Below are 24,660 nucleotides of genomic sequence, written 5' to 3'. Positions count from 1 at the left end.
CGTGCCCGCATGACGTAATTTTTGTCATCAGGAGAGTCTGCGGTCGTCCACACATGCTTACAACGGCGCATGCGTGAACATTTTTAGAATCAGTCGAACTCCATGTGTCAAACTCATCTATTGTGCAAGAGACAGACACTGACGCGGAAAGTCAAGTATACCCGGCCCCTAAGGGGGTGTGCATATTTCCTCATCTGTCCCTTTAAGAAATGGAACTGTGAGGGCAGTGGGTACATTTATAAACAAGCTGAATTCTGGGTCGTCTCATTCCCTAGTGTTTCTCCAAAAATGTAAAAAAATGCACTCAATTGTTTTGTCAAAGTTGTAATAAAGAGAATATGACTTTTCCATGCTCAGCGATATAATTTTGTTAAAATAGCAACAAAGCTATTTTAATTCTCCAAGGAGTTTTGCGTTAAGAATGAAAAATGATTAAGACGCAAACATCATGAATTACATTTGTTAAAAGTGCAAAAAACGGATATGATAATAAAACACATGCAAAGTGGATTTATGGAAAATATCAAGAGACATACAACTTTGACTTGAGCATTGACACAATCTGGGCAGTAAATTGGAGCTAAAGTGTAGCCTTGCTCACTCCTAAGTCACCTTCAATCTTTCACAACCAAACTGGAGTTGATCTTTTAAGATACATTAGCACAATGTTGCCACTCTTGGTATTCTCTCTCACATCCACTTTTCCTCTCTTCTTTCCTGCATAGCACATCTGCAAGACATTTGGTACTCGTAAAAAAAGGCTGTATCCTCTATCCTCATGGGGAAATGTGGTTGCAAAGATTTGAAATAACATATTACAGGGCAAAAAGTAAACATTTTAGGAGGTGCATGATACATTAAATAAACCCTTGCTCCTTCAAAATAAACTCTTATTTCCTAAGGAAGGCCAAAATACAATATTGAATACCAATTATCCCAACAATTTGAATACACGGCATGCTTTTGGGCTGTCTTGGATTTGAGACATAAAACCTAAGAACGTTTCATGACATTATGAATACAATTAAATAAATACAGGAGGTCATAGCAAGGACTGTTAACAGCCTATTGTCTTTGAGGCCATTATGTGCAGTGGCTCTTAACAGAGGCAGCTTCTGCCTAAGGGACAATGCTGACTAGAGCCTATAAATCTGGGCTGTGGAAAACACGAATGTAAACTAAGCACAACTGTAAGACGCACTTACAATTTTATTAATGTAAGGATTCATCAGTATCTTTCTGAGATCTTCACACTCATCTAAGCCCCTCACTGTAACTTTGACTGGACAGACAGGAAACATACACGCACACACATGGAATGGTGGAAGGATGTGACATCAGCAACCACAGACAATCAAAGGTGTAAAGGTGCTTCCTTTCCTAAACTGTTCCAGTGTACACAAAATGGGAACCAAAACTCCTGCGCTTCCTTCTCCAGACCAAGAAGAAGAGAAGAATACAGTGAAAATGAGTTGAGGTATTGAGCCACCACAGCTGACTGTAAACAAACGCCTTCCCCTGATGCAAGCACTGACAGAAAAGCTTTGTGGTTTTCATTTACTTGGTGACGGCCAAAACTGTCCTAATAACCGAGCTAAAAGATTTGCATGCTGTTATTTGAACCAGGCTTCATAACTAGCTTACTCAACTTGTTCAACCAGCATCATCTGCAAGGTTTCGCTGAAGAACAAAATGGTGTAACCATCTTAAACCATACTGATCAACATGAAAGCTTTTGCTTGTCTAATCTGGTCTTTTCAGCAAGGGTTAACCTGCTGCACACAACACACACCAGATATCATCGGAAATGTATTGCATGTAAACCAATATTAGATTTGCGCTCCCTCATCACACAAAACAATTTAATTTCAACTGATTTTACAGCCTAGTTTATTTTCCAATTCAAAGTCACATTTTCTCTTCATAAACTCGCTTTAGCCCAGAGGGGAAAAGAGCAAAGATGAAAAGAGACATTTTGTAAATGTGAGGTTTTATTAGCAAATGTGTGAAATTATGGATGAACTGCCTTTCTGTTTTTGCCGTGATTAATGAATAGCTCTTTTCAGTTGCTTTGCAAGATTAGCGTATTGGGTGGAGGGATTTATTTAGGTGATACAGGGCCCTCTTTCAGGACTATGTTGCATTACCTTCCTTCTGTCTCTACAGAAATCAACAGTTAATTACCCAAATAGCTCTACATTAAAAACATGCTGCCATCTGAAAGTTCACCTCTAAAACAGCTAAACATTTTTGCATATGCGTAGGCTACGACAGAAACATAGCATTCTCTGGAGATATTTTGAGGCGTTTTTTTTCTGAATCAAGGTACAAATCACCTTAACTTTTTCCACATTTTACCTCTTTCTGTCCTCTTTGAACTCCACACAATTTATAATAATCATCATCACCATTATTATACTAAGAATAATAAAACCTACGAACCTCTTTGGTTCGAGCGCTGATGTGTTGGTCTTTAAAATGAACACACGTGATGTGACCTATAATGTCACAGTGGAAAATGGGATGAAAGGGTGTTAACATCAGAGCTATCCTTCACAAACTTAGTAAACAGTGATGCCCGGGCCGCGAAAGCTGAGAGCTTTCAATTAGCAATTGGTAACTGGTCCATGCAAAGCGTGTCACAACGTACTGTGTCAACTCTAACTGATAAAGGTGCCGAGAAAGCAGCTGCTCAGCTGACAGATACACACTGAGTGAATGGTGTAGTGACTGATCATAGCCCTGTTGTGGCTGGCCAGCTGTAAGCTGAAAAAAGTTCAAAAATAAAGCTATAGGCCTTAGTCTGTTCATGAAGAGGTCAATGGCCCTGTGCTGGGCATAAAATGGAGATTGTGTGAGTAATCTTAGGTGGTTTCATGAATCAATATGGCAAAAACGTTGCCTCGAAGAAACACAACTTCTGGGTGAGTTCTTAGTATAGTGGAACAAGAGTTAAACAAAGAAAGGAGAACTGAAATAAAGTCTAACCACGCTTGCCTTGAGCATGTATAAAAAGAGAGAGGGGGAGAGACAGAGAGAAACTGGCATGTTTGCAACTGACCACAATGTTGTTTTATTTGTATCTTTGACAGTGTAACTTTATTCATCAGCATCAGCGAAACTTGTTCAGCTCTGGTAAAACCACAACTCATACAGTATACACACTTAAGGAGCCAACACTGGAAACAGCAGGTTTATTCCCCACTCATGCTGTTCTCACAGAAAGCTTTTTTCCATGCTTTATCCACAAAAAATGGTCACTGCAAACAGACAGTGCCTGACACTGCCACCCGGAAATTACATTATCAGTGGCGGATGACAACGTCTTGTGATGTTAGCCATACTGGTGGGTAACAACTCATACTGGGTCAAGAGTTGTTAGGTGACGGCAGACAAAGCCATCTGACCTTCCTACAACAGACTGCATGCCTGGATGATCATTTTATTGCACATTTTTGTATCCCTCCGTACCCTGGCATTGTAATCAGACTAATTAAAAGCTTTGTTCCTTTGGAAATCTCCAATGACAATTTGTTTCACTCTACCCTACAGCGGTCCTGTGAAAAGAGAATTAAATTTGATCTTCTGACAGCAATTATTAAACGCTCCCTCCTGGCTTCAATTAAGCCCAGGGGCTAACGTGGCTCACCAAGGAAGTGTGAGGGCCAAGATACTTCCTTTGCCACTTTTCATCCTCTATCTCTATCTATCTGGCAAAGACATGATTGCCAACAGTTTGGTTAAAGGGATAGTTCACTCAACCTCAGATTGTTCCAAACCTGTATACATTTCAATGTTCTGCTAAACACAAAGGAAGATATTTGGAGAAATATGAGTAACCAAACAGTTCCCATCCACCATTGACTCCCATAATATTTTTTCCCTACCATGGCAGAAAATGGGGGATGAGATTTATTTAGTTACTGACATTCTTCCAAATATCTTCCTTTGTGTCTAACAGAACAAAGCAATTGATAAAGGTTTGGGTCAATCTGTGGGCGAGTATTTGATAACAAAATGTTCACTTTTGGGTGAACCATTCCTTTAATCAACCGTATAACTTGGTTGGGTTGAAAAATTGAGGAATAATAAAACATGCTTTCCAAACACCTCTTACCCATGGTGTTCCATCATTGTAAGCATTACCTTTCAAAGCATATTGTTTAAATCATGACCCTCCCAAATCTGATAGATTGTTGGGGTTGCTGTCCTCAAATTCTTTGCTGTCTTTTTACAAGCTAAAGTTTTTGTTGGTGGTAATGGGGAAAAGAGAAGTTACCACTTGGCCCTTCTCCGATCAATCTGCTATGATTGCGTGAAACGTCTTTTTATGAGTAATGTTTCAGTAATGATGGTGAAACAGTCTGGTACCAGATGTTTCTTTCACTTTCACTGTATTCAAAAATAAGCACAAATAGTTAAAAGTGGCAGTCAAGGCAATAGCAAATAAAAAGTCAGCGGAAGTATCATTGAATATTTATTATATGGCATACAGTAATATTTACAAATATCAATGTCCCTGTTATTGCTGGATCAGCCACACAAATAAAAGCTTCTGACTGAACGGCGATCTGCCCTGTAAGCAAATGACATGACTCTCAGAACCGCAGGGGCATGGTTTCAAACTGACGAAGCAATATTTCCAAATGACTGTTCTCTGTGCCTACATTGATCAGAGAGATGAATCAATACGTGCCCTTACATGCTCTACGACGCATTGAATTTTCGAACCCCCCATGAGGTGACCTGAAGACAATTCAACTGGTCACAATGCACATTTAATTTTCAGTTTAAAAACATCATTTGAAGTTGAAACCCACTCAACAAGGATGTCCTTCACAACATTGACCTGAGTTTTTGTCCCCCATATTTCCCTCTCACTCTCATGGGTCCCAAAGCTCCACGATGAAACCGAGTAACCCAGATCAGGAGAAAGAGAGTGCGTAAGGGGAGAGAAAGATTGTGCGAGACCAGACACTATCTCAATTCTCTAGCTGCAAAATGTTCTGCCATTATCCACCCTCCCCCAACTCAGCATTCCAAAGTAATGTTACAGTTTAGTTTTAAAGTCCCTGTGAACCAGAAGTTGCGATCGTTTTTCCTTCCGTATTCTGACGCATTTCCGAGTGAAATCTAAATTCTAATGAGAAAAATAGTGGGCGTGGCTTTCATCTTTCTCAGCGATTTGATTTGATGTATAAAACAGCCGTTACATTTTGAAATGGAACTGGCAGGAGACTGATAGTTTAAGGGGAGGAGTAAAACGATGCTTCTCCCAAGCCGTCTAACATAAATTATTTAAGATGGATAGTCACAACAGGAAGGAAGTGCATTTCCAGATTTTAACTAAAGATTGTGAAGGCACACAAATTTAAAAAAGAGAATGACCCCCATTGATAAAACTATTTACAAGAAACACTGCAATATTTCATGAAGAAATAAACATTGTCATTTTTAATTTCACTGGGACTTTAACGCAAACCAATCCGGCTGGTTCGTGGAAACATTACTGTTCTGTTGACATTGTGGATCATTAAACTGTGATTGTTGCAGTTAGTGTTTGTCTAAACAAGAGAGCTACAATGATGCCGATCTCTCTTTTTTCTAATTCTTCTTTTTTGACTCACTCCCTTAATTTTCTACTTCCTTTAATTCAAACGAAATCAGATAAATTGCCCCATCAGCAAGCCAAGAGCATGCATGAATAGTTTTCTGTATGAAATGTATGTAGGAAAATATAGTAGGCCTAATAAAACACTTCGATCTCCTCGCTACCTGCATCCCCCAGCCTCCTCCCCCTCCCCCTCTGGCATCCTTAGCGTAAAGCGGGGGGCCTGTCGGCCCTGGGCCCTGTCGGCCCTGGGCCCTGTCTCTCATTAGGGTCTCAGCATGCAGACACATAACCCCTTCCCACCCCCCGGCGTTTGTAGTGGTGAAAGGAACCACCAGGGGCTGGCACAAGTTACTCCAGTACCGACTCTGCCTGACCTCATCAAAGCACACGCTCGTAATTTGTCACAGAAAGCAACCAATTAAGATGCGTTAAGGGACAAGGGAGGGTAGGAAGAGTGGGTAGGGTATACGGGGGCAAACCAGTGAAAGGATAGCATTTGATTAAAGAGTCAGCACAGCTGCGGTGAATCAAAACGACCCAGACTTAAAAAAAAACATGGACAAGAGGTTTAGAGTGCAGAGCTGGTGCGATCTGATAAAGAGTACTGCTGGTTAACCCTTGAGGAGAATATAAAACAACAGAATGCAATCGAGAGTAAATATGCTTCTCTCTCGTATGGTGGAGAGGCTTTTACTGGTTCTGTGTTAAATGCACACACGCTGACTGGAACACGCAGATGACCCCTTAATGCCAAACTCTGTCCACTTCGTCCATCACCTACTTTAAGTTGACACACTGCTAGCATAGAATAGTCTGTAAAGGTAAAATATAAGGCACGTTTTTTTACAACATAGTGACATTCAAAATGTCTTGCCATGTACCATTGCAATTAATCTCAGTCGCTGCCTTGTGTGATCATACATTCCGTATCTTGTATCCTCTTCCTTTTCTTCCCAACTCTCAATTCCAACATTCTGTCGTTTTACAGGACTATCCATGTGTAATCTGCGCTATGTCATTTATTTATTTGTTTTTTCAGGCTTCGCCTTGTTGTTCAGTAGCGTGTCAGCATGCATTTGCATAGCTTCTTTTGCTCTGCGTTTCTTGCGTCTTGCAGCTGTGACGGGCTTGTTTTTCTTTATCTGATCGGAAAACAGTGACAGTCAAAGTTTTCCGATGCCACATGTCGGATTAAACAGCATCCTTTCCCGTTTCATACTTTTTTTTGTCATCTCAATGAAGGAGAGAAATATGCTACTCAAATAAAAAAGAAATGAGAAAAAGAAAAATCTCTGCCTAGAATGGAGAATAAAACTGAGAGACGGATATAGTGTTGTTTTTAAGGCATTTATATAAAAAATAATCACCCTTCTAATTGCTGTTTTTCTGATGGCAATCGCTTACTCTCACTAAATAATGACCGTTCCTTGATTCCAGCTGATAACAACGTAAAAGAAAACAAAGGGAAAGATTGTGTGTATTTAATACACGATTCAGAGGCTTATCCACACAATCTCAATTTCAGGGGGGGTTTGGGAAAGTGCAGCCTGCAGAAGGTTGCGCGGAGGGGGAAGCTTTTTTCCAAGGCTCCAGTCACTCCATAGCAGAGGGACCTGCCCAATGATCTCCCTCAGCTCCCGATCCAGCTGCAGTGTTCACATAACCCCAGCTGTCCCTCTCGGCTTATGATAGCACAACTTGTCTCTCACTTTTCTCCCTCCCTCCTTTGCCTCTGCACCCATGGACTTTTCCACTCCCTTCTGCACCGCTGGGCACATATCGGCCCTTGCCCCCCCCCATACGTTGTTTTTCTTTTCCCTTGTTGTGTGTTTTTCCTGATTTCTTCTCCCCTTACTCCTGAGAAAAGTCCTATGGCTGTTTGACCCTGAGATGGGATGAGAATGCCCAGACCCTTCCACAGCCAATTCCTCCCTTCCTCATGTTGGCGCCGACAGTAGTGACTCTTTCTCCGGTCTTCTCGTTTCCTCTATCATCTCTTTTGCTCTCCCTGGGTCTGCTCCCAGCTCCGGCATTAGGCAGACGTTCCTGCTGCGCATTATTCCAAATAAACAACTCATTACACATGTAATTAACCAAGGGGGCTAGCCAAGCATCGGAAGCTAAGCCATACCAGCGTTCCCAGTCCCTCTCTTCCGATTCCGCTGGAGGGAATCTCAGAGAAAAGTGGGCTGTGTTCAGAAGAAGGAAGAGTGGGAGGGAAAGTGAGAAAGGATTTCAAATCAACTTCCCGACAAAATTAACAATTTTTATCCCTTCCTCTTTACTCTGTCTCTTATTTTCAAGGGTCTGTACTCAGCTCATCCTTGTTTCCTGACTGTCTTAGAAGTGGGTCATTGACAGGCTGCCTGGCAGCATTTTGAAGAGCATTAAAAAGGGCTGCACTCTTTTTGTTAAAAACAATTGTAGACTTTAAACGTGTGGCCTGCTTATCCACTTAAAGCGTCATAAACAGAAAAATAATGGAACTTGCCTGTTCAGGGATAAAGGGAAGGAGCGGGATAGAAGCTAATTCATTTATTAATACACAAGGAGGACAGTTTCCTCACCTGTGAGCTGAAGCTTGGCAAGAATTGTTTCTCTTTCTGGACACATGGAAACAGGTTTTAGAGATTATTGACATTTAACATTTGACTATTATTGTGAGGTTTATAGACCAGATGTAACGCTGTGTTCCAGGTGCGATGCAACAAAGCGACAAATTATAATGTCCTCCATGCATTTTCGCGTATTACAGCACTTCTCCAGTCTATGTTCAGGCATCCCACTGTGGTCTAAAGTCACTAAAGTGGGGTCCAAGGGTCCGATAAACAACCAGTCAATAAAAACATCAGCAGGAAACTCGGGCGAGCTAGCAGGAATGTTTGCTGAGTCAAATTCAATCATGCCACATCATTAATTTAAAATCTTTACATGTTTAGCAACAAGACATGAGATGTTTTAAACGTAACAAAATATAGGAAAATTTCATTAAACCCAGACGTAAAATATATATTTTTTAAAGAATGTAGTAGGCAATACAGATTTATTTCATTGGCAAACATCTTGAAAGTTTTGCTCCACACACACCGAAAGTTATTCAGTATTTATTACACCTAGAGCTGTTAGATTGTATGGGATACTTCTATAAGAGGTGGGAAATAACTTCAGTGTTCATAAACAGCTCCAGTTTGTAATGAAGAAATAAAATTAGCACTTCGCTTCTAAAAATATTTCGTGATGTGGACATCGCCATATTAGATTACACTCTATGCCTACGCGCATGTTTCTCTCTTCTCGCACACCACCTTCTCATTGCCAGACGTGAAAACCATAAACCAGTTTGAAAGCTCTCATCTCTTTAAGCATAACATATATTTATTCCACAACAACTGAGCTGTATTTTATTGAATAAGTTTAACAATGCCTGTAAAAACACCCTAGATCAAAGACTGAGAAGAGAAAGAGAGTTTGATACAAGCGGAAAAACAGGAACGCGATGTGGATAATGGGTGGAGGGGGAACGGCAAAGCTAGCCAGAGTCGCGGCAGGTATCTCCCTTCCCTTCCTCTTCTATTTATAACCCATGAGCCACTCTGATCCAAAAATAAGACAGTGACCAATTTTAACCTGAATAATACTGCAGCCTCACAATTTTGTAGTCCCTGGCACACATATGCACAACACACAAGCGGACAAAAACAAAAAAGTCAATCTCTTGACCGAGCTATTTCTGGACGGACAGCACCATTTAGGAAGTGTGGGCCACGCGCCAGCTAGCAGCTTAATAGAACGCCTGCGTCATGCAGTCTCTTGTCATAGGAGCTCGCGCCATTGTCGGGGTTGAGCACAAGCACGCACACAAACACACGTGCATGCACAAGGTTATTTGTTTTTCCAGAGGGGCTGTAACAGAGCAGCTGCAGGTGAAATGAGCCACCTCCACAATGCAAAGCACTTCACAGCCCATCCTGTACTGCCCACCAAACCTTGAAGTTCCAAATGAAGTGCTGCTCGTATTAATTATGCATACAACTCAGTGCCGCACATTTCCTTTCCTTCTCTCTCTCATTCTCTCTTTTTCCTTTTTTCCCAGATGCCAAATCTGTAATAAAATTAATGACATCATTGGCTGTACTTTGGGGTAACTACTGCAAAAAAACGTACATCAAAGTAAACACACTTTACTGTGGAGAAGCAAAAACAAATAAACAAGCAAAAACTTGTTAGAAGCATGAGACAAGGCATTGGTCTGATTACAAGTCAAAGCAAAAAGTGGACAAAGAATGGCACAGACTGCCAAATAATAAAATATTTGTCCATTTGTCCTCACGATCAAAACTTTTTTCACTTGTCAACCGAAAGGAAAAAGTCAAACAATGCAGAAACTCTGTGAGGGAATGTATTTCTCTTAATTGTCCCTGACATTGATTTTGTATAAAACCAAGTTTAGACAGAGCAGACAGCCAATGGCTGAAACTGGCTCATCTGATTGGTTGTTTGGAGGTGGATGACAGCCTGGTGAAGGGCCCTGTGCAAACGCCACGACAAACACAAAGGCATTAAGTGTCTCAACGCCAAACTCGGAGACACATCTCCTCTTCTTTTTTCATTGCTTCTCTTTTCCCTTCTTTTTCTCCTATCTCGAGTGTCCAGCACAGCAGGTTTTTTTCCGAGTTTCAGCCTCCGATGGTGACAGGCCGCTGTTGAGAACGGCACAAAAAGACTGCCGAAAGACACACGTGTAGCTTGGCAGAACACCACTCGAGAGCTGCTCTTGTGAGCTCCAGAGCTTTGCTGAGAGGCTGTCTTTGCAAGCTTGGCTGAATTAAATACCTCATCCTTATACTAAGGAAAAGATTATTCCTCCCAACGTTTCATTTTGAATGTATTTAAAACACTTGTTTTATTTGCATTCGAGTGGCCATCCCATTGACCGTGTTTACTAGACAAGAAAAATATAATGATGAGAAAAAAATCACAGTATTACAAACCTTTAAAAACAGAATCTGCTTTAGATTCTATTGTGAGTGCACAAATTACTAAAATATAGGTCTTGACATACAACGGGCAGCAACAGAGACATTGAGGGTTAAGAATTTTACGAGAAGCTGGGGCATAGAGGGCTCTCTGTCCCCCATCTCACCGGAGAACCATACAGAATGACTGGGCCATGCTGTCCCACTGACAAAGATAAATTACATTAGCTGGAAAATATTTCAGCATTTCCCCCTTCCTTCCTCCTCTAACTTGTCTCCCATTTTTTTTAAAGATTTTTTTAGATTTTCGTAATTTTTTTGGCCTGCATCCATTGGCGATGGGTCCCTCAGCCACAGAGCCGCTGTGCTTTATCATAGAACCTGCGTCAACGGTAAGTAAAGTCTCGGCAAACACAGATCTAGCCGCTTCAACAAAAAGTGGAGTTAAGGTTGGGTGGCACAAAGACTGCTGGAATTGCTTTGAAGATCCGCAACTGGGTCGGATGTGTTCTTTGGATTTATTTGGGTAACAGACAGTTCTAGTCTCTAAACCTTTGCCATATTTAACCACATACTTAAAAAACACAAAACTGCAACAATAAATAAAGCATTGAAACACAAAAAAATAAGACATGTCTGAAATCTGAAAGGCATAAAATGTGCCGTCCAACTTGAATCTGTAGCGTCCTGGAGGAACCCTTGAACCCTTTCCGAACAGTTGAGTATTTGTCATTGTTTTCTGCTGTTCTTTGGGCTTCAAAATCATATTTTTCTTTTAAGATACTGACCGAAATGAAAGCGTTTAATGTCTTTGGATTCGAATCGCTGTGTTTAAGGGAGAGAAGGCCAAACGTGTCTATGGTGGACCAACCAGGACAAAAGTGTCCAAACTCAATATAAGAATTTATGAGAAACACGAGTTACCTTTAGCCATATGATATTTTGGAAGAGCACCTCTTTTATGTTCACCGTATGACATGTTTTGTACACTCATTTGCTGCACACACATTCACACTGACTCGTCTGTCATGCTCTTCGTGACAGTGTCTCCTGTCTTTCAAACATTCTATTATCTTCTCATGTACAAACAAACATTAAAACACAATCCTTTTCTTATCATGCAAATACATTCACATACACAACTCTTGGAACTATTTCCAGTCGAAAAAAGACTTTTTGAGCATACATAATAATTGCTCTGTGTTCTGTACATGCCATATGAGCTCGTAGCGGATCTTTAGAACCGAGAACGCTCGGATGAAAAATTCAATTTTATGCAGAAATATTCTAAAATGTGTTTTACAATATAATTAAACATCAAAGGCAGAACTATTCCTATGTGATTGTCTAGTACTCTGGTGAATCGACTCTGCGCTACCTTCTCTTTTACACACAGAAAGAAAGTTGCCAAGCGCCACAGCTAATTACTAAATACAGACAGATGCAAAGTTAAATTCATTATGCAGAAACCAGGACAGACTCATATGCACTGAGTGCGTTCATCTAATACCAAACCTCATAACCTTTTTGAGGGTAAAAATGACTGATATGAAGCTGGTTTATTTGCTTTATTAAACTAATTTTTAGCCTGGTAAATGAAGCTGAGAGAATGGAAAAAACGAAATGAGAAAATGTTTAACTTCTTTGACTCAAAATTAACGAACTGCTGTGTAATAAAATGCGCGTATATCACCTCATTTTATTATTATTGCTTAACTGTTACAATGAAAGCAAAGACATCTTTCTTTTACTGTGAATGTTTGAAAGTCAATGGGAAGGGTAAATGCTTGGATTAAACACTTTTTTAAGCATTTTGTTTTAAAACGATACATTTTTAGATGACATATTAACGCTGTTGCTTATTTGAAATAAAACACTGTTTCAAAATGAATTCTTATGGAATATTCTATATAATAGCTACATTTGCTTGAATGATTAGAGATTACAAATGTAATTTACACTTGGACTGCATATTACCTGTACGCAATTTGCAAATAAAAACATTTTCTTCTGTTTATACGGGACGGACTGTGTAAAACCTGAACAAACATTTAGGGCCATTTATTAAGTTCAGGACCAATTACGGATTGTCGCTTTGGAGGGTCACACAAACTGTGCCTCTAAAAGCCCCTAACAATCGGCTCAAGTACCTCAGCCAATCAGAATGACACGTGACAAACTGATCCCTCTTTGAGGGAAGTGTAAGACTATGTTGTCACTGTTGGTTTTGTGAATCGACAGAAGCCTAATCCCCAGTGATTTCCAAAAGAGGACAAGTCTGAGGACCAGTCAAGTGTGCGCGTATATGATCACAGCTCTGAGTGTAACCATGTGAATCGACATGAAAGTGTGTTCGTCTTCCTCTTGGACAGATTAAACAAACACTTAATCCCAGGAGATCAACAGGTGAGACACACAAAGATAAATGACTACATAAAGGAACCTCATTGATTGTGTTTATCTGTCTAATGGTGTAGTCCGCAACAGTGCACTTGAGAAGTACAAGTGACAGAAATAAAATATGCGAACGCCCTTTCAGACATTTGTTTAAAAATTGTAAATGCTACTTAAAATATTAACAAAGACAACTATTGAATGGAACCTGTCATATTGTTTCACAGTTAAGCACAGAGACGGGAATATAGGCTACTATCTCTGTTTAGACAAAAAAGTGAGGAAGAAGCATCTTCCCTGTTAATTAAACAATTACTTTCATTCATTTACATCGGTATCAGTCTTCACCTTTAGATGTTAAACTATACTAATTCTCATATTTTTACAGCTACCAGCCTGACACATCAAAATGCAATTGGATTTTGACAGTTTCTTTGTAACATTCTTGAAAAATCTTATATAAAAATTGTACCTGACACTGATTCATACCACTAAATAATTCCTCTATACTACATTTTAGCTGTTTCCAATATTTGGCACTCAACTTCCATCTTGCAAACTACACTGTTATCTTTTTTTGGAGTTCAAGTAATTTACTTCGCAATTAAAAAGTTACAAATAAGCTATAATACAAAAAAATATAATCATTATATAATTCATAAAATAAAATAAATAAAATAATTCACACTTAATAAACTGAAAAAAGGACTTTGTATTGCTTTTGGATAATTAATGTTTGCTTTTTGTTTTATCTATATAGGCTACTTACGATTACAAGGTTTTGTATTTATCCTCCAGAGTTCCATTTTATTTGGAAAGTTGGTCAGTAGTAAGTCATATTTAAATTTTACTTGATCTATCCACTTACAAAAAATAGATATAAAAAATAAAGAGTCTGAATGAGATTTATGAAAATGAATCATAAATGGATGCATAATATTTAAGCAATGCATCATCGCCTGATGGCCACCGGACTGGTACCACTAATCTTTTTATTCGCTTTGATTGTAAATCTCATTCATTGTTTTAAAAAGCTTGAACGTGTGTTAGTTTATTCTGCGCTCAGAAAGCACTTTGGTGTGTTTGAAATAAATAAAGTGTTTAGTCCGTTTACTAAGTCGTTGTCCTGTTATTCTGCATGTCAGTCCTAACAAAAAGAACATGCGAGTGTTATAGAAATAGCGGAGCGTCTGTCATGTCAACTTTCTTTGCGGAGTCTATTACTGTAACACTCACCCTTGTGGTCGCGGGAACTAACGGAGATATAACGCATATTATTGTTTGTTTTACACAACATTCTAACAAGTTCACGCAATTTCTTCATTGACAAACGTACGACGGTGTGAGATATTAGTGTTACTTACTTCATGGTGCATGTAAAGTGTGTCCGGTGAAGTTTGTCCTGCGGTGTGATGGAAGGTGCTGAGCCGCCGGGTGGACTTCACCGCTTCACACTTAAAATCCACCAACAATCACTACCACCACCGAAAAAGTGTCGTTCAGTACAGATGTGTTGTTTTCTTGTGTGTAATGAATCGTTTCAGATGCTAAGGATATAGCGCTTGGTGTCGGTCGTCCACGGTGAGGAATGATTAAGCCGTTATTGCGAGTGATGATGTTGAGCTCCTCTCCAAGCCTCAGCCTCTCTCTCTCTCTCTCTCTCTCTCTCTCTCTCTCTCTCTCTCTCTCTCTCTCTCTCTCTCTCTCTCTCTCTCTCTCTCTCTCTCTCTCTCTCTCTCTCTCTCTCTCTCTCTCTCCTCCCCACACGCCGGGCAAATAATCGGGTTTACTCTTGAAGGGGGACGGGCTTAGATCACTCCAGCGTTTTAATGAAAGAAGCGCAACACTAATGCTTTTTTATCTGCTACCTGATAAAAGTAAAACTACTGTGCGTATTATCAAAAAGGGCCTCATTGGTTATTGAGCGCAAGTAACAAGGTTGATTGACACTTATCAGATGCACACAATACAATTTAATGTGATTTTTAAATAACAACAACAACAACAATATATATATAATATATATATGAGATTTTTTAAGTCCACAAAAACTTTTTCTGTAATATTACTAATCTTACTAAAAAAACACTAATAGCATGTTCTGCCACTGCCTCGCCATGCAATAATTTAAATATATCAGGAGTAGTCAAGGCAATGAGAATAATATAATGGGACACTTTGGTGCACTCGCCGAAGTTCTCCGCCAGTGACCAGCCTATAAAAAATCTTGTATTGATTGTAAGTGTAAAGGTTTGACAAAGGGAACTATCTTGTTTCTGTTGCTTTCAGATCCTCATTTTAAGTCCTAGGATCAAGCGAGGGCCACTTGAGTCACTGAAACAAACCAGATGTAGAGGTAAAACATTAAATCAATGAATACATTAATAAAACCTGCTAATCTGCCTGACAGACTGTAACTAGATCAGGTGGTATCAGCTTCTGTGAGAACCCACTTCTGAGTCACACTGTAATCTTGAACTGCATTTTATTGGTCATTTTCATATTTAAATCAATACGGCTTGAGTTCCACCAGCTACATGATACCATATTGTATGCTACGTTTCGACAGATTCTTTGATTCGCAGTGTATTTGCATAGACAACTCCAATGTAAATGCAAGCCAATGATAACGTCTTTAACCCAGGGCTGGGTCTAATGAGGACACTGTCCCCACAGATTTCCTTTGCGTCCCTTCAAAAATGTCCAGCTGACAAAATTAAACATGAAATATTTCTTATTTGTATTATCTGTTAAATAATAATAATAATAATAAAAGTTAATGAGCATGCAATGAGCTTTGATTATATTACTAGAACTGCTGCCGCTTCAGAATATCTGATCGCCATCATGTTACACTCACTGTGTTCAATATTCCTTCAGTTCTTTTAGATCCAGCATGTGGTTTGTCTTGGTTTCACCAGGAGACCCTTTCAGGCTTCAGTACGTGGTGTTAAGTTGTTTAGTTGGCACCTGGTGAAGAAACACAGAGAGAGAGGTTATTTGTGTCTTAATAGCCATATATAGATTCAGGATAAACTCCATGACTGGGAGAACTGGACAAGGAATAAATAAATATATAAACACTGTAATTGAGTTGCCTTTGCATATTCATGTGGTAGATAAACTATTAAGAACAGGAAGAGGAACAGAAACAGTAACTACGGCAACTTCTGTGCATTATCAGTGCTACCCTGTTGAGATCTGCGTAAATCAATTGCAGTTTTGTTCTAGATGTCTTTTTTCCTTATAAAGACAAAAAGGCATTATTAGAAATATGCAAGTTAATGTTTATCTTTTCTTTTGTTCCTGACATTTCCAGTCATTCTCTGTCCCTCTTTCTTCGTGGCTGTGTCTGGTCTATTACTTGCACACTTTTACTCTCAGGTTGTGCACCCCTAATCCGGTGATTTCCTTGGCACACCATTGACATGCATGAAATATAGGTCATTTTTAACAATAGATGGGCTATTTTAACTGAATAAGTTCTGACTGTGTACATATACAGTAGGTTCTGTATTATAGGAAATGTATAGGCTAAACATTAGAAGTTGGTGTAATCAATATTTTAAAGTATTTGCATGTTTTAAACAATGGTATTTTACAAGCCTCATTAGCACATTTTTCATTTAATTTCCCACCCTTGATGTTTCTCACTGGGGTTAACAAATATCTGACCAATACAAAGTATTAAAAAGTGCTTGTCAACTTTGCAAACAGTATTTAATCGTTTAAAATACAGTGATTTTTTCTATATCCTGAAAAAAACAGCAAATTTGCACACAAGCTTTAAACATTTTTTTGGAAAAGGAGATTTAGAGTAAAACATCTAGTATAAGGTCAACACACACAATTGTTTATATCCTACTAAAATTGAAAACCAAGGTAAAACATATTTGCACCAAGCCCTACGTTGAATGTATATGAAAGTGGAATGAGTGAGTAAGGTCACAACATATCATAACAATAAATTTTGAATAACAATATAAAATGTCATCTCCTGTTCCTTTGTCATAAACAAGAGGTGATCTAAAATGTTTAGAGCTGATTATGGAATGCTGATAAGGTTCCTTCTACTTTAATTGGTTGACACATTCCATACAGACACATTTACTGTTATCTGTAACATTAAACATTGATGATTTTATAAGATTTGACCATTATTTGCAAACAGGCATGCATATACAGTTATTCATATGCACATCTGAATTATTCCCCCTCTTATTTTTAATCTTTACATTTTAGTTAATCCAAACTGAACCAGCTTGCCATTACTCAAGATCAACAATATGAGTTCCAAAAACATCAAAGCCGCGTTAAAAGTGTCCAGTTATAATTATGTCCTTTCATTTTCACAAACAAGATTTTCAGGAAAAAAGTAATTTGCGAGTTTCTATTTCATCTGTTTGTGTTTGTAACAAGCAGTTGTAAGGTGGAAGATAAATACACAATGTTAGTGGCTGACAACAATCCCACCTACGTTGTTTTCTTTACGCACGTGTATCTTATTATCTCCTGTCAGACATAAGTAGCGCTCAGAGAGGAAAGAGGGACAAAGCTTCTATTTCATTTTAAGACCATGATAAACATCAACACATTTTACTTTGGCAAACAGGAACAATCCAAGGCCGTTTGTGTATGTGCAAGTGTGAGCGTGTAATCAGTTGCTGATCAGGCTCATGTGAAAACGCAATCTGGCAGTTACTGCTGATAATGTTGTCAAGTGCTCAAACACCGGCACTGAGTTTTCACAGTGAAGGAGAACACTGGGGATGAGTTTGTCTCCGAAGTCTGGCCCGCTCATAGATACTCCTTTTCCCTGCCTTAATTTTCTCACTCCTCCCCTCTGCTAGTCTCACTGCCACCTTTAATTTCACTCATTTCCTCTCTTTATCTCATCTGAATTTTGAACAAATAGAGGAAAAACGAACTAACCTGGTATTTAAACACTACATATATTTCAGCTATGAATGACTAAGTGTCATTTTTGTTTCTGCTCTACAACAGTATTTTTTGTGTCATGTTCTTCTTTTTCTTCTTTCAGCAAAATAATAATATGCAACTCTATATTCACATAATCGTATTATATGACGGGTCTTTGTGAACCAAATGTACTGAATCTGTGTAATATGATTTAGTTTTATTTATTTAGTTTTAGTACACATAATAATGAAACAAATTTCTATGAACCTCAAAGTAATAAAGGTATAAAAGATAAAGTTGCAGTAAAAAGTTACCAACCGCTAAAAGCGAGATGATGCAATCATTATAGTCTGAGTCCTTTCTTCATTGAATTTAAATAGCACCTGTGCACACTAAAACATAGTGGTTGGAGGAAAAATGCAAGTGAGGTGTTTACTTGCATGGGGACAAATTTGGCAATTTGCATGTTCTGTTGGGCAAACAACGCGTGAATGCTACACCTTTGATTCATTATAGATGAACCACAAGCAGCACAACACGGTTAAGCCTTTGTGCAGGATGCTGCTGCTCTGGTTTCAGTTTTGAAACTGTGTGCTGAAAAAAAGCCAACCCAGTTCCAGTTACTCCGCACTCTGAAGTCTTTATCTCCCCTGTCAATACACCTGTACTATGTCCCACTTGCTATACAGGCCCCAAAAGGAGTTAGTGTCAAATGACAGCAAAGGTTGAAAACTATATTTGTTGCACTCCGTTAATGTATACGCATGGTGCAAAGGCCAATTTATGAGAATGATTCCTGGCCTCTATAGTAAAACTTGAAACTACAATACACATATGTGCCAGCAGGGGCGCACTAAGGCTTTCTCAGAGGCAACCAATTCCATCACAGTTGAACAAACAGTATTTTAACTGAAAGGTGAATGTTTCAAAATATTCAGAATGTAGTGTACAACAACATGTGCACCTAAGCAGCAAAACAGAAAACATGCAATGTCAAAGTGTAAAAACAAGCATGCACACTTCTCGGTTCATGTCAAATGTAGAGTTCATAAGAGTGCACCAGCAGTCTCTTTTTATTTTTCAGTTCAAATTTACGAAGTAGACAGGTCCCGCAGTCAGTTGGATCACTGCTACGTCTTTGTATATTTCACCCTTCAGCTCAAAGTCCCCTTTGTCAGTTTAATACTTAAAGCTGGAAAAAATATAAAAAACCCCACTCTAATGATTTTTCCTCCTTTGAATGGTTGGAAACTAATTCACTCAAAACCTCTGCAAACCTTGCACAGTTATTTCATTGTTTCAACACTTTTTTCAGGATGGCGGCACTAAAAAAGATGCCAACGTCAAAGTTTTTTGTGTCCAGACTCAGAGTGCCAACTGGTGTTTCCTGAACTTGTGCAGAAGTAGGGCCCTAACAGATGTTGGGTATTATGGACAGGCAATGAAAATTACACCTATATTTTCAGATGTTTAAACCTAACCAGTTTCTATACCAGACAGTTCAGATTATCTTTGCAGAGCTTTTTATAGCGTAAAGTAACGAAACTGCGTATTTAATTGTCTTGCATTTTATGTACCCCTCCAAAAATATTACATAAAACATTTAATATGTCAGCACCTCCCCTTATTCTTTTCTCTTATTTACTCACTTTCAACTCTTTATTATCTACCCAAATTTTCCTCGTCATCACAAATGTTCTCTTACTCCTGCAGTGCTGTGCAGAGTAACCTTAGGCTGTGATGGACACTCATATACACATTTCAAGCAGGTGAAAAACAGGTAAGGCTGCATCATTTATTAACCATGGGTAGGGCTAAAGTTACTGTAAGTTCTTTGTGCTGATATTTTTTAGCATTCATTTAGTATTTAGCATACACTGGTTTTGTATGCTAGATAATCTTGAGATATATATTATAAATATTTTAGGATGGGGAACGTAGATAGCTTAATTAAACATTGACACAATACTTCTGGTGAAAACAAACAATATACATGTATCTTGTTTTTAATGGGAAATACATGAAGTTAAAAAAAGATTTTGAATAAAACATTACCGCAATTCATAATCTTATGCTCTTGGCAAAGTAATAAATGCTGTAAAATATTCATTATTGCTAATACATTGTCAAGATATATACTGTATCTTTATTATAAAGGGTTGCAAAGAAACAAAACATTTCTCCTTTACCCTCCATCTGAAAGATCAATACTGGTGTCATTTTAACCACACTATATTTGAAAACACAAAAAAACAACTTTAGCAAAAAAAACTTTCTAACAAGAGGGACTTTTTTCCATTATTGCAAATCAGTTTAGGGAAAATTGTTGGATCACACATTCTAATTACAGTAAATGCGCAGGTAAAGTCACTAATGTTCAATCCTCACATAAATTAATAGCATGTCATTATACCGCTCACAAACATGCTCGCAGAAGCTTTATGCTGGAGAATACAGAAGCATAGGAGAGTTCTGACGAACGCTTCCAAGTGTATGCATACCCGCGCAGCACTGCTCCGCTGAACGAATGCCGTTCTCTTTGTGCCTGCAATAGCACCCCAGACTCATTCTTATTCAAACAAGATGAGACTGGAGGCAGGCAATAGAGATTAGCCCGAGATCAAAAGGCAGTGAAGCACTCATGTTTTGTAGATTCAGATGGGCCCCATCCAGCATGTATGTACGATCCACGGAGGAACGGAGCTCTGATTCCATCTTCTCCAAGGGGCAGACAAGTGTAAGCTGAGCAAAGACAGACAGAGAAAAAGATCGACAAAGGGGCAATGCTTCAGCCCCAGTGTGAAATATTGGAAACAGATTGTGAAAAAGAAGAAGAAGAACGACAAACAAAGAAGTCACTGCAAGCAATTATACAGCAACACAAATAATTCCCCTTGTTTCAGGGCTGGAGAGATAAAACCGTTTCCATGTTTTTATCATGTCGCTGATTATTTGTTTTAAATATGAAATACTCTTGAATAATATGGAGCCATGTAACCTAAGAACATAGCATCTGGATCTGCAATATGCAACATAAGGATGGTCACTACCGCGACGCCTGCGTGCCAACTGCGATTAATATAAATAAACGTGGGGGGGTTGATTTCTCAGCACTGTATATGTTTCACAGTAAATGCAGGCTTAATAGCTGTATAAGTAGCATACGCTAACAGGTTTGTCTTTGTCACACACTTTACGGCAAGTGGCGGTGATACAAGAGTTTGCTAAGGTTGTGCTTGGATCAAATGTAAAAAGGAGAAAAAAATGCAATGGCAGACTGCACAATTTGTGTAATTTCGATTTATTGCAATTTGTAATTTGGGATTGTAAAGTCTGTGAGTTCTCGGAGAAGAGGACTAGCATACGCACACACACACACACACACACACACACACACACACACACACACACATCACACACTCACACAAACAGACAAACTGAATCCTTGACATAGCCACTGGCGAATAGTCAGAGAACAGTTCAAAAAGAAAGGGGTGCCTCCTTTACTAAGTGCACCACCTTTGCTGCAAGAAAACAACGCTTTTCCCAACCACAATTCAGATCAAAGATTTGTATTTATTTATTTATTTTGGTAGCGAGAAAGTTTTTCAAATGACAAACATGGGAGCTTTGGTAAACTGGGTCAGAGCTGCTTTGGCTGTGTCTCCGTTGGGTGGGTTGGTGGGGGGTGCAGAATGTCCCCCCCTGAACACCCAGGAAGAGACGGATTAGATGGCAAGAAAGCTTGTAAGGGATGCTTCCTTAAAAATATGCTGCCTCAGAAATATTGTTCTCAGAATGTAAATAACCTGTGCTAGACGAGAAAGCAGATTGGGCTTGAAATTCTATTCTAAAAGGATTCTCAATGTCAAAACTAAGTTCAGTTCGATTGTTTAAACCCTTTGAATTTAAAGTTTATATAGAATAAATGTTCAATGCATTAGCAACACTTATATAGGACTATGAAATCAAATTTAAATATATACATTTCATCATATATATATTTATAAATGTAATATATAAAGAACACCAATTCCAATTTAAAAAGGCATTTAAACACTCCCCACAGATTTCCTCATGCTCAAAAGTTCTCAATTGCAAACTGTTCAGACTGCTCCTATTGTGAAAGCTCACAAATTCCCTTGTTTTTTTTAAACTTAAACTAGCAAAGTCAAACTTGTACTAAGGCCAAAGTGATACAAATTGATATTGATCATGTCATGGTAGCTCGCTCAGAAGTGAGGACAATCTAATACAAACAGTCTGCTGGGGCAAGGTAGTTTCCCTACGCTTCACTTCAAACCAAGCAAATAGTTGTTAGATTCAATTACCGCAAACAAGAGTCATAATTTACCCTGACTTTGAGGAACAAGGACAACATTAAAGTGCCCGTTCTTCTGATTATTTTCAATATTATATTCAATCATTTCGTAGCTTATATGTTTTTTTAACCCGAGATGACTGTTTAAGACCCACTCAAACGTCTCCGTTCATATTGTTCGAACTGTAATCCTCCTACAAAAGGACAAATCCTCAGAAAATGAACTACCTCACAAAAACGTTTAATGCAGACTATCGGCACACACTGTGCCCAGCCACTGAGCAGTTCTCGTGTTTTCCACGGACACATTTTTTCAGCTCATCACAAGAAGGGAAAGAGGAAGGGAAGAGCTTGGAGAGAAAAACTCACCGGTGCCGATCTTGTGCTTCCCCAGGAAGTTACACCCTGCAGTTCCAGCTGTCGGGCAGGTAAGGTAAACTTTCACAAAAACATATTTACATAATATTAAGCATAAGAAATGTCCTGCATTTATAAAGCCAGGCCAGCTGGCTTTGAACAGAAACCCTAATGTGGGTTGTGTTACCCTGCAAACTCTCTTGAATCTGACATGGGTGTTATGCGTACGCACATAAATCAGACACTTACTCCCTTAACACCCCCCCCCCCCCCCATGAATAAAGTTACCCAGAAGTATTTGGCGTTGCCCGATCTCCACCTGTTCCTGTCTCTCCAGCCTTAAAGTTATATTTAGGTTTAGAGATATCAGTGACATTGCTGGAATTGCTGGCCCAGATCGCTGTTCCCAACTGTCATCAAGAAGAGAACATCAAACAAAACCGGACCTGCTGTCCATACTGTATGAATATGTACATAATGATGATCGATTGATTTATCTATAGCACATTTTTAAGTGTGAAAGGTGTGGAGTAAAAGCACCTTCCGGTATGAGCCATTGATTAGTTTAATTTTTTGGAATAACATCAAACCGTAACACATTATGCTGTCCGTGACACAACATGCATTTTCAAGACGTATTTATGATAATCCAATTATAAATGATATTTTAACCTGAAATAGCACAACAACAAGGGAGACAAGCGTTTACTGCTTCAAACACGAGGTCCCAGGGGGTCACAGAATTCCATTCTCTTTGTGACATCACATTTGTATTGACTCTGTTTGCAATATCCAGGGGATATGTGACCTTTACCGGGAATGGGTTTTGGGTATGATGGAATGAGTTCATCATAGATAGCTAATGTTACGAAAGCATAATGGGGATTTAATCGGTATGGGACACAGAAATATGACAGAAAGCAGTAAAAGTGTTTGTTGACTGTAAAAACACGGCAACAGGATGTAGACCAGGTCAGTCACAAGGGAACAGGAAACTGTTAAGGGGGATAAGGTACTGTACAGAGCACTTAGTAACAAAAACATAATTTGCTTGTAATTGCATTTATTATTGGCCGTCCCCACTTTTCTTAACTGTGTTACAATACGTAGACTCATTTACCCAGGTTTAGTACACCTCTGGCTCTCTCCTTCCTCCTAAACCAGTCACAGACAGTTCTTTCCTATATTGAATAAACAATTTTTAAGCCGGAATGTCTCGCTCTCTCTTTGCTTGAAACGTCTCTATGTGTAATGGCCGGGCGCTCTTAGAGCCCTCATTGCTGGACAGGCTGCATGCTCCAGCGGCAGAAGCGGCAGCAACTTGTAGGAGTCTGCCTGTCTGCGCGGCTCCGGAGGAAAGAAGACCAGTGTGGCAATGCACAGCAGCAAAGACGCCCTAGCCTTCAACCACAGGAGCCAGAGCGGCTCCCCCCATGAGGCACACCGACTGAACCCAAGTATGCGTGTGTGAGGGAGAAAGAGAGAGAATAAGAGAAGGATTTGTTCAAAAAAATTGTATGTGTATATTTTAGTGTGGTGAGTATGTCTGTATTTTACACCACATGCTCTGTTATCTTAAAGGTGACAGAAGGCGAATAGGAAGGGCAAAACTGCATCTTTCCTCAGGCTGTGTTTTCTTTAAACCTTTAGCGCAATTCGGTCATTGACAGCACGTTAAAAATAATTTACTGACGGATTAATGTCAGTACCTTGGCAGACAGACCTCTAAGATTTTGAATAACGGAAACAATTCATATTCTTTGATCATTCAATTGATGATTATATATTATATATTGTATACTTATTTTTGGATCAACTAACTACTATGATGGTTTTAGGTTTAACCATATTATCGAAGAAAGTATGCTAAGGAATTTTGTGAGATTGTCTTTGGAAAGTTAAATTAAATAAAAAGTCTTACTCAGTTGGGAAACACTGAACTCTAATAGAAAATAACCAAAACACTTTGAATAAAATAATTATTATATTTTCATTTACTCCATTCCTTAAATGTTTTTCCTTTATTTAAACTAAATACTAATAAAATAGTATTCAAGTATTTTGTAGCTATTGTAATA

At 38.9% G+C, this 24,660-nt stretch overlaps 1 protein-coding gene across 5 annotated transcripts in view; it reads right to left on the bottom strand.

Moving 5' to 3' along the window:
• The window catches only part of mef2cb (myocyte enhancer factor 2cb), a 63,463-nt gene extending 40,673 nt beyond the window's left edge, over nucleotides 1-22,790 (bottom strand). For 3 of the 5 annotated variants that reach the window (XM_079474792.1, XM_079474794.1, XM_079474796.1), the window contains exon 1: nucleotides 14,349-14,673. The gene's annotated coding sequence lies outside the window, so the exon portion shown is untranslated. Of the gene's footprint in view, nucleotides 1-14,348; nucleotides 14,674-15,844; nucleotides 15,955-22,594 lie in introns of those variants that run through there. The other 2 variants (XM_079474793.1, XM_079474795.1) reach the window with 1 other exon arrangement.
• Nucleotides 22,791-24,660: the final 1,870 nt, after the last annotated feature.

This window comes from Barbatula barbatula (genome assembly GCF_947034865.1).
Source record: "Barbatula barbatula genome assembly, chromosome: 2".
Classification (NCBI taxonomy): domain Eukaryota; kingdom Metazoa; phylum Chordata; class Actinopteri; order Cypriniformes; family Nemacheilidae; genus Barbatula; species Barbatula barbatula.
The sequence above is the reverse complement of the archived record's forward strand: the minus strand, read 5'-3'. Positions and strand labels throughout refer to the sequence as shown.